The following is an 11506-nucleotide window of genomic DNA, read 5'->3' on the forward strand; positions in this document are numbered from 1 at the left end:
AGGTGAATATTGTGACCAGTGTGTCATGGCTTCTGGAAATGACACAACCTGCAAACTATTGTTGGCCTTCATTTGTTTTTGCTGGTTCACACACAGAGCAGTTTTCCTGTTGGCAGCGCGATGAGTGTCGACCACTGCGCTGCTGGTAAAACAATATCTGCAAGATGAATTTGTCCAGAACAGTGTGATAATATTTTTACTGTGTGCTCTTTTATATTTTTACTAGTAGGTGATTGGAGACATGACAGAACTCACATAAGCACATTTTATGTCTATGCGTGTGTCCTGAGCGTGATGACACTGCAGCTGGCCTGAGAGCGTAGTCTGCAGGCTGGAGGTCTGCAGCCACACTCTCTTGTCTGAAAGAGAAAAAGTGGATGGTTGTAAAATTCTGAAGTCAGTGTTTTCAAAATTTGATACAATCCAGTTACACATGTCTGGTCTGACATGGTTAAAGGGATAGTAGCATTTTTTTAAAGTGGGGTTGTATGATCTACAAATAGCCCCTAAGTACTTTAATTGCAGTAGAAGACTCTCTACACTCCTCCCGTTAGCAACTCCAGCCCATAGTCCTGCCCAGAGATTTTACCTGAAAAAAAAATACACAGTTCCATTGTTCACTATAATACAATTTTTTCCAGCCCCCCAAAGTGCAGGAAAAACACTGTTTTTATTTGGACCTAACCAACTGCTGATTGGCGGGCGCTAACCCTGGGCCGGAGGGATACGTGAGTTGGTTAGGTCCAAATAAAAACTGTGTTTTTCCTGCACTTTGGGGGGCTGGAAAAAATTGTATTATAGTGAACAATGGAACTGTGTATTTTTTTTTCAGGTAAAACCTCTTTTAGGCCACGAAAATAGACCGTTTCTTTGGGTCCATTCACAACAATGTATGTTGTAAATCTCTGGGCAGGACTATGGGCTGGCGTTGCTAACGGGAGGAGTGTGGAGAGTCTTCTACTGCAATTAAAGTACTTAGGGGCTATTTGTAGATCATACAACCCCACTTTAAAAAAATGCTACTATCCCTTTAAAGTCTCAAACATAAGGACTGAAATGTTACAATTCCAACATTGACTGGGCTTGTGTTGTGTAAGATTAGTGACATAGGGAAAAAAGTCACCTTTGGTTTTAAACCTACAGTATATGTTTGAGAGGAACTTGTTAAAGGGATAGTTCACCCAAAACTCAAATTTCACTCATTATCTACTAACCCTCATGTCAACTAAGAGCTGTGAGAATTTTCAGAGTCCTCCGTGCCTTCTCTGAGTTACGGGGGGGTCCGTGCAGCAGTATTTGTCCATATAATGGTTGTGAATGGGGCTCACTTTTCTTCGTCCAAAAAGACACACCAAAAAACATCCAAATACCTCCACAGTGCTCGTCTGTAATGTCCCTCTTGTATTGAAGAAAAATTAAATAAGTCTGGTGTGTCTTTTTGGATGAAGAAAAGTGAGCCCCATTCAAAACCATTATATGGACATGCACTGCTGTGATGTTCAATGATACTTTCTCCTGAACTGAGAACAGCAAGCGTGTGAGTCATTTGGTTACTGTAGGCTGTAAAGGGTATGATACAATACAAGGAGAACAATTTCAAAATAAAATAGTTTCCAATCAGTCCTTCAGGGGAATATCATGACGATCGCAATAATTTGCCTTTTAAAAATAAAATCGGCTAAAAAACAAAATAGATGCTCGTCCTGTAAAGATCCATAAAGGGAAATAAAGTTAAAGGAATCTAGCTCCCAAGTTATGGACAACATAAAGTGTAAGTACATTGTAAACACAAGTGTGGACACAGGTAATATGAAGAATGTCTTTACCACATTCCTCTGTCTGAACAATAGAATTAAAAATCAGCCAGTTCTCCTCCAGTAGCCCTATAGAATGCTTTTTTGGTGCTAGCTCCATACTCCATACTGCTCGTCTGTAATGTCCCTCTTGTATTGAAGCTCCGACATGAGAAATTGTTCTGAAAAAAATTAAATAAGTCTATGTTTTAAGCTTGTTTGTTGGAAGCTCCCAGTGTCTCAGTTCACTGCTCTTCCTGTGTCAGAGCAAATCTCGCGTGATTTGCACTGACCGGCGGAACAATTTCTCATGTCAGGGCTTCAATACAAGAGGGACATTACAGACGAGCTGTGTGGAGGTATTTGGATGTTTTTTGGTGTGTCTTTTTGGACTAAGAAAAGTGAGCACCATTCACAACCATTATATGGACATGCACTGCTGCGTGGACCCCCCCCCCCCCCAGTAACTCCGAGAAGACACGGAGGACTCTGAAACTTCTCCCAACCGTTAGTCGACATGAGGGTGAGTAGATAATGAGTGAAATTTTAATTTTGGGTGAACTATCCTTTTAATGTTGTTTGCTAAATTTGCATCACAAATAATTGTGAGTAATGTAATTCAAGAATATGAAATGTTGCCAGATGGTGAAACGCTATGGCCAATTAAAATAAATCCAAAATTGATTCACAACACAGTAGAATGATTTACAGCGGTAAAAAGTGAGTTACTGTTATGAAGAGAGAAGGAGGCCAAACATGGTGTTTTTCCAGTGGAAGGAAACAGGATTGGACCACTTAAAAAGTGCATTTGTCGGTCAAGGAACAAGCTTTCTTTAATCTATTTTCTCTGAGTTGCTTTGTGGGTAATGTAGGCATCCGTTTTGGAAAATGAGGGAAGAAAGACATTATAATTTTACAACATGGTCACAAGAGCACAATGTAACTTCATAGCCGACCAAAGAAAGACACAAGACTGGACTTTATTACTTAGCATCTCAACTTTGAATTTGTGTGAACATCCTGTTTATTTTATGAAACAGCTTTTCATCAGAGTAGAGACCTCTTAGGTTTAAACCTCAGAACTGTTGCTGCTGCTGCTGGTGATCATTATATCTAAGAGCAGCTATAATTCAATTTCATGAAGGCTATCATGGACAGTTAACTCTCCAGCATTGAGATACTTCACCCTCAGGTCACTGCGTTGAGCTTCAGCACATTAAGCCTCCTGCTTCAGCACTCCCTGCAGTTATGTAATTATCAGAGCCGCCACATGAGGCTTGATCAGAAACATGTAACAAGCATCCTGTTATAGTGACCGTGCTAGTAACACATGCTGATGACCTGGGCTAATTAACGGATTGATTTGGAGCTGAGAATGCAATGTATTGACCAGCAAGCACTGACCTTGTGACGGAGCTCCACCATCTGCTGGCGTGGGTCACAGAGTAGCGTTCCCTGCTGAATTCTATTGATCTAGCTGTGTAAATACTGCCACAGTTTACAGCCTAACATGCTGCAGATGTTTTCCAGGAAATCCCCCCTTATACTGTTAGGATGAGAAAAAATTAATTCCAAATCCGGCTGCTCCAAAGTCCACAAACTTCAGGTCACGCTTTAGCTATAGGCTCCTACAGTTAAACCTCCCAACTCAGGCTTTCCAACACTTTACCGTCTATTTGACTGACTTTCATTGTCCGTGTTACAGTGGCCTTTCATGGTTTTATGCAAACATCCGTGTGCGCACACAAAAACGTCATCCTCTGTCAAAGCCTAAAACCCAAAACAAAACGTCCGGAGAAATGATGTACCTGCCGGCTGTAGTTGCCTGTGAAGTTCTGCTCCAGCTCCCACAGAGCTCCACCATCATCCTGTCCAGTGGCAGCAGTGTCAGTTGTTTCTGTTGGCTAACTTGCTGTCCGCTCTATTTTCCCTCAGCATCTGGGGCCAGCTTACACAGAGCCTGCACACACACACACACACACACACACACACACACACACACACACACACACACACACACACACACGGACGCTTGTTTAGAGAAATTGTGCAAAGAGCTGGCCTGTTGCATGTTTGGAGAAAGACTGAAGAGCATGATGACAGAGCTCTTCAACACAAAGCATTAGATTTCTCTCTTCGAAAACAGCACTTTAGTCATAATCACATACATTTAAACACAAATTATCTTGTGACATTTGCAGCTCAAAATATGCGAGACTATTTTCATGACACAGCAGTTTTGATGAAAAACTCTGATCATGAATAATTTTAATATTTTAGGCAGTGTGCACCACTGAGTCCATTTACATGCATGCTACTGTCCTGGTCACACACCAAAATCCTTTTTATATTCACATCTGGGTTGTAATGTGGCTCAGTTGTGAAACTGAGGGCTGGGCAGCATGGAACAAAATGTATGTCACCAGTGATATAAGAAGACAATGCAACAAGGTATACAAGTTATCTTTATACATTTTCTTCATCTGCCTCTTACTTTCATACTTTACATAATTCTATTGCTTATAATAACAACATGATATTGCTTGATGAACTACATTGGTCCAGTTGAAAAGACTCAAATCACTGTGTGAATAGGCAGTGATCAGAAAACTCAATCACCTGTGTAACATGACTTACTGTTTTTTCTCTTGAGAGGATATGGATATTATCTGATACGTTCTTATCTGCGTTTCTACCTATACCCACAACATCAAAAACAACAAAAATAAAAACATTCTACACAAGAGGCATTCAATAAAAATGAAAATGACAGAATTTCCTCAGGTAATTGGTGGTTTAAAAAGATCATTGACATGAAAGGGGAACATGTTTGTGCGTGTGTCCATCACTCAGGAAAACAGCATTTGTGTGCAGCTCTCGTTAATGTATGTGGTGTGTTGCGCCACGCTGTGTGGAGCCGTGGTTGATTTTGTTGACCTTTGTGTGCTCAGACAATAGATGATGGCCACTGTTTGTGCCACAGTTAAATGTAGAGCAGAAATCACTTTATGCTACTATATCTATCAATCACATACAATGCAATACTATAATAATAATAATAATAATAATAATACTGACCAACTAGACAACCTGCTTCCCGTGTGGGCTACACCAACTTGTGCATGTTCTCTGCATGTGGATGGACATGTGTTTCCAGGTGTGTGGACAGAATGCTGATGATATGAAGATATAACAAGGTGGAATTTGTTTTCATTATAAATTGCCATTTCAAAGTAGTGTAAATGCAGCCTCTAGCTCTGCTACATCAAAGAGTCACTTTTTACTTTAATGGGCTTTGAACGTAAATATTTGCTACCCTACAGATGTAATTCCTACGATCTTTAAAGCTTCCCGCTAGTTAAAACTTTATGTTCTCCTTGTCCTCATTTGCTTATCAGTACCCGATAAAGTCAGGTATAAAGTCTTTGCCTTTTAATTGTAATTATATGTGTTGAAATTTTTATGAGTGCTCCCTTATTTCTTAAGGCTCCCACAGAGATGGGCATACTGTGCCTGTATTGTGAGCAGCGTGGACTCCGCGTGCACTGTCCGTGGATGTTTGAGGTTTCATAGTCGAGCGTACTATAGCAGCTCGGTGTGACATTTAAAATAGGTCGATGTGAAGACTTCCCACCGAGCAGTCTATTGTGTGAACAGAGTATGCGTACACGAAGTCCGCACGGTCGTAAAAATGTACGCCTTTAGGGCCGGATTTACTAAGATCCCAGATAGCGGGCGCTATATTGTTTGCGCCCGCTAAAATATTGCGTGTTTGGTTAGTGCACGCAAAACAGCTGATCTACTAAGAGTAACCCGCTAAATGAAAACATGTGCAAACCGCAATATGTAAATGAGGGTTTTGCGTGTGGTAATCGTTTCCGCCATGGAGAGTGTGGACAGAGAGCTGGACGGACGAAGGGACAGAATGACATTTGATCCGATACAATGACAGCATGTGTGTTCATCTCTCTCGCGCTCTGTTTAGATAAATAAACACAAATCGCTACAGGGCCCAACTCGTCATATAGTGACGAACAGGCAGCAGCTACAGCGACAATCACACACCTATAACGTGTGTGTGTGTGTGCCGCCCATGATCCAGTGGATTAATAGAGAGCTCAGGTGGGACACACGGATCTAAACACTCTGACCACTGACCAGAGGGATCAAAGACGGGTGAAGGCAGCGGTGACGTCTCTCAGTCCGGGACCGGGACACAGAGACGGAGCCGAGCAGCCAGGTACTGGAGAGGGAGGAGAGGAGAGGAGCGCACTGCAGGACAGACGTGCCCCGTGCGTAACGGCGTGTAAAAGTCTTTTAACACGGCTGAAAAACTGTTACAGAATTACCCAGACGTGAGGAAATGCAGAGATGTAAGAACATGGGGCTCTGACAGGTATCAAACCAATAAACGCATAAGTTTTGGCAAAGTTGTATCAGTTAGTACATGGTTTTCAGACGTGGTAAATAAAGACGCAAAAACAGCCACCGCAATCTCTTCCTGGTTTGGTAAATCACATTGCCCTCGCTAAATAAATCGATTTGCATCTACTCCTCCCAGTATTTTGCACGTTCTGGCTGAAACACCCATATTTACATATTCATCAAGGCAAACACGCTAAATGGATTGCACGTGCTATTTTGCCCATTTGAGAGACGCAATCCTCAGTGCGTCCAGTTAGTAGATCAGGTTCCACGTGTGTTTGCGCGTGCAATCACGTTTGCACACGTTTTAATACACGCAAACCTTTAGTAAATCCGGCCCTTAGTGTATCTTTGTTAAGCAGTTATGTTAGATTATATTTCCTTTTTATTTTTATTATTAACACAAACGACCAAAGGTAAAGCTTCTCTCTCCCAATATCTATACACTATCCTCACACAGAGTGAAAGAAAATTAGAGGTTGGGGACTGAGACAGGCTCATCCAGAAGGAAAATGCAAATCAAACGGAATATAAAGCTTGAGAGGAAATAACAATGCAGAGCGTTTGTAAGCTTAGGCATGAATGAGCCGTCGAGGTTTGTCGAGGTTTGTCGAGGTACGTGACACATCCTCTGATCGTGACCTTTGTTGCATGTCATCCTTTCCCTCTGCGCCATCTCTGCTGTCACTCCCCGCTGTCGCTGTCCAGCAGAGCAGAAATGTCACCGAAAACCATTTTAAAAAACAAATAAGAATTAACCATGACAAGTAAGTGAAGTGTTTCAGACACTCCATACTCTGTATTGAGCTATTTTCATTCATGCTCCGGCGCTGGTCGATACATCTGTGACAACTAGAAACGCCTGTCGTGTGCAAGCGCTAGCTCTGTATATTGTTCACATAAGCAGCTAGGGCAGGGTGGGTGGGGGTGGGGGTGGGGGGGCTCAGGGGTCCTGAACCCACTGGATGATCCTGCTATCGGCCAGATTCAGGCCGAATACGTCGGTTCAGTTCAGTTCAGACAACTTTATTAGTCCCCGAGGGGCAATTCAGTTCAAGCAGAGAGAGAAAAAAAAACACACAACCATGACATAACAACAAGCAGCAGACAACAACAGGAGTACGATATGCAAAAATCAGTACACATCCCCAGGGGGTTAAGGCACTTAAAGGGATAGTTCACTCAAAATTGAAATTTCACTCATTATCTCCTCCCCCTCATGTGGACTAAGGGCTGGGAGAAGTTTCAGAGTCCTCCGTGGCTTCTCTGAGTTACAGCGCGGCTCCGTGCAGCACTGCATGTCCATATGACGGTAGCGAACAGAGCTCACTTTTCTTCGTCCAAAAAGACACACCAAAAAACATCCAAATACCTCCATAGTGCTCGTCTGTAATGTCCCTCTTGTATTGAAGCCCCGACATGAGAAATTGTTCCGAAAAAAATTAAATAAGTCTATATTTTAAGCTTGTTTGTAGCGAAGCTCCCAGTGTTGCTCTGCCGGAATCTCAAGCGATTTGCGGAGCCATGAACTGGGTGTCAATGCAAATCCCGCGAGATTTGCACTGACACAGGAAGAGCACTGAACTGAGACACTGGGAGCTTCCGCAAGCTTAAAACATAGACTTATTTAACTTTTTTCGGAACAATTTCTCTTAGTCGACATGAGGGTGAGTAGATTTAAAGACCTTTAAGTTCCCTTTTATCCCGTAAAGTCCGAGTTCACGACTGCCCGAGGAAATCGTCGTGAACTCGGAGGACAGGATGTGGCCATACTGGGAAATGATTCCCTTAGCTTTCTGGACCACCTGCCTCTCCCACAAGGAACCCAAGTCCCTCGGCTGGACGCCAATTATTTTAGAACACACCTTTACTATGCTGTAGAGGCTGTTTTTGTTTTTGGAAATGACTTGGGACGGGTTGGGCCTCAGGCTTCGTTTTTTTTTTTTGGCCAGGTTCGATCTAAGAATTAATGCTAGTGAGTCGGGCTGCGTCGGCTCCGGGCTTCAACACCCAAGTGTTGAGCTGGGTCAGGTTTTAATTTTCAGGCCCGCCGAACTCTAGCTTACATGTACCAAGAGCAGGACCTTGGAGGTGCATGTCAACTCATGTTGCAACATGCAGCAACATGTTGCTGTGCTGTGATTGGCTAGTACTCACAGTCTTTGGGCTTCAGCAGCCAATACAGGGATAAGCATCGCACACCAATGACAGCGTCATTTAAAAGTCTACAGGTTGAGCGCCAAAGCATTTGTGTTTGGCGTGAGAATTGAGTGGCATGGAAAAGAAGGTGAAAGCGTGTGTAACACAGCCGAAGCATGAGAGTTGGCAACCCTGAGCTAGGGGGCAATATCTGATTTCACACACACACACACACACACACACACACACACACACACACACACACACACACACGCCACTGACTGAGTCGGGAACAGTCATGTAAAGTCGTTGGCATATTGGGCTGAGTGCACATGTTGGCAAGTTGACTTTGAGCGAGTGCATACTGTAGATAGTCATTTAATGGAGAGCTGTCTCCTAAGTGTGTGTGGACGATGTGTCAGACAGGCCCAGTAGTCACACAGCAGGATGTGAGCTGCATTGAGTGCAACTGCTACACTACTTTAATGATCAATTCACTGTGTGAATGATAATTGCCGCATCTGTTTGCATGCAAAGGCCTGTGGTACAGTTGCTGATGGAAGAGTTTTGTAAGCTTTAAAGCTGCACTGATCAGTGGGTGGATCAACTCATATCAATATGTCAGACTGAAAAACAACCCAGTGGGATACAATTCAACAGGTGGAGGTAAAAATGACATTAGCTGCAATGCCAATGCTAATGCTTCCCTGTGTCTGCTGGATGGGTGAATATCATAGATTGTTTTTATCCCCAGACTATCAATTACTAAACAGTAGCACTTCAGGGTTGTGTGTGAGCGAGTGTTAGGGCCACGGGGCAAGCGTGCCCGGGGCCGTTATTGTGTGGATTTTTTCCTACTTATTACTGTGAATGCTTTCATTCACACTATTGTTCTTCAAATCTTTATTCTCTTTTTTTTATTAGTGTGAATGCTGAAAGCCACTTTCTTCCCTTTTTTGGTCTTTAACTATACAGGTCAGACTTTATTCCTCCTGTTGCTCCCTGTTGTACTTAATTGACTTATCTCTCAAAGCTCTGTGCTTATTATGGGCTGCTTTAAAAAAAGAAAAACGTTTATACCATTGCTTCAGGCACCTTCATCAGGTTTAGTTCAATTCACTGTCAAACACAACCACACACAGGTAGCTTCATGTGATTACAGTTACAGACACACACAGAGAGACACAAACACCAACACACAGGTAATGTTATGTGATTACAGTTACAGACACACACAGGTAACATACACATGCGCACGTATGCGCACACTCCTCTCCCACATACAAACACACACAGGTAACTTCATGTGATTAAAGTTAGAGATACACGCACACACACACACACACACGCACACACAGATACACACAGGTAACCTAATGTGGTTACAGCTCCTCCATATCAGTGCTTATAGAAAGATGATCATGTGTCTGTCTGATCAGCTCTGTCTTGACCTTAAGATCATGGGTTTGATTCCCATATGTTCCCACAGCCCTATGTTCCCTCAGCCCTATGTTCCCTCTGGACTCTCTCTACCTATCTGGACTCTACCTATCTGGCCTGTCTAGCCTAATTTTCAGTGACAACAAAAGTTAGAAATGAGGGAACAGGGCTGAGGGAACATAGGGCTGTGGGAACATAGGCATGACCCCGATGGGAAAAACCGGCAGTAGCCCCGTGGCCCTCTCGAAAATTTCCCCAGAGGAAATTTTCTAGTTTTATCACAAGGTTTATTCTTATGATGCAAATTTATTTAGTTTTCAAGGTAAATTCATGCAAAACCGCTGATGTGCGTTTTCATCGGGGGCAGTTTTTCTGCAAGCAGTCTCTGCATTTGCCTCGAAAACAACTCTGTCTGGTAACGTGTGCAGGTCACAACTTGTCCACCAGAGCGTTTTGGAGTTGTTGTATTGTGTATTTGATGAGGGAAACCAAGAAATCCCATTAGCCTCCGTAGCGTAGCTCTGAGCAGCTCGCGGCTCGACTCTGCCGTTCTAAAAATAGCTTGCCCCGACAAATAAAGGTAACAAATCTACTCCTAAATCTATAAGGTTTATGGCAATGGACCAATTTGCCAAAAAATAGGCAACCATTTGCTAACATATTAAGCATAACAGCTTAATTCAGTGATTAAATATTCAACACTGTCTCCTCAGCTTGATTTTCTGTCCCCAAGTGGCAAAAAAAAAACAATGCCACATTCTTAAAGTTAGAAGGGTCATTCTATGAAAGGGGTTCCACGCAACACAAAGCAAAATGGAAGCTGATGACTGAAATGGTAATGCAATGTTTTTGTTTTTAGCTTCATATCAGTCATTGCAAACAAAAGAAAGGCTTGACTTTACATCAACAGCATCCTCCCTACAAAGCACTCTCAGTTTCATCCTGTGATGACATTCAGACATTCATTCGTCAGAGAAGTTTATAAATTTCCTCTATCCCTCGTTCTCCATGTCCCTTTTGAATCATGTTGAATTTCCGACAAGCCTCATTATTGTCGATTTCAAACACTTTCATCAGCATCAAAAGTAATCCAGTGATTTACGTCTGTATATCCATGGTAACACGGCAATCAGGAACAGCTTTAGCTGATTAAACATGATTTTCAACAGTGCAGATTTGCTTAATTTAAGCAAACACAGGCATAAAGAACAACAGATCAGCACTCAGGTGTAGTTCACAGCTATGTGACCGACTCCACGGTGACACTATAGGCCAACTTCCTGCATATATCACAACATAATTAGAAGCCCTGGTAGTTCCAAAAAAACTCACTGATATTATATTCACCCAGCCAGGTGCCATCAGGGAATTATGACACAGGTTCCCAAGGGTTACTGGATTCACAGTGCAGTACATGATTGCATATATGCCTGTTAGACTTAGTGTTTTATGATTAAAAGCAGATGCAAGTGTTCCGAAGTTTTCACTTTTAGAGGTGAAGTTGCAAAAATACTTTAATTTGAAAAACTAGTGGGTTGTACCATGGCCACAGCTCGACTTTCTTTTAATTTCCACCAGCAAAGATTAATAAATTCTATTTGCTCTATATCCTCCCGCTTAAACAGATGATAAATGCACATAATGTGACAAAATGACACTTCAGGACAACAACGGATATCACAAGATGAAAAATTGCATAATGTGCTGGA

Source organism: Trachurus japonicus, chromosome 24, assembly GCF_045865225.1.
Source record: "Trachurus japonicus isolate A0001 chromosome 24, Traja_1.0".
Classification (NCBI taxonomy): Eukaryota; Metazoa; Chordata; class Actinopteri; order Carangiformes; family Carangidae; genus Trachurus; species Trachurus japonicus.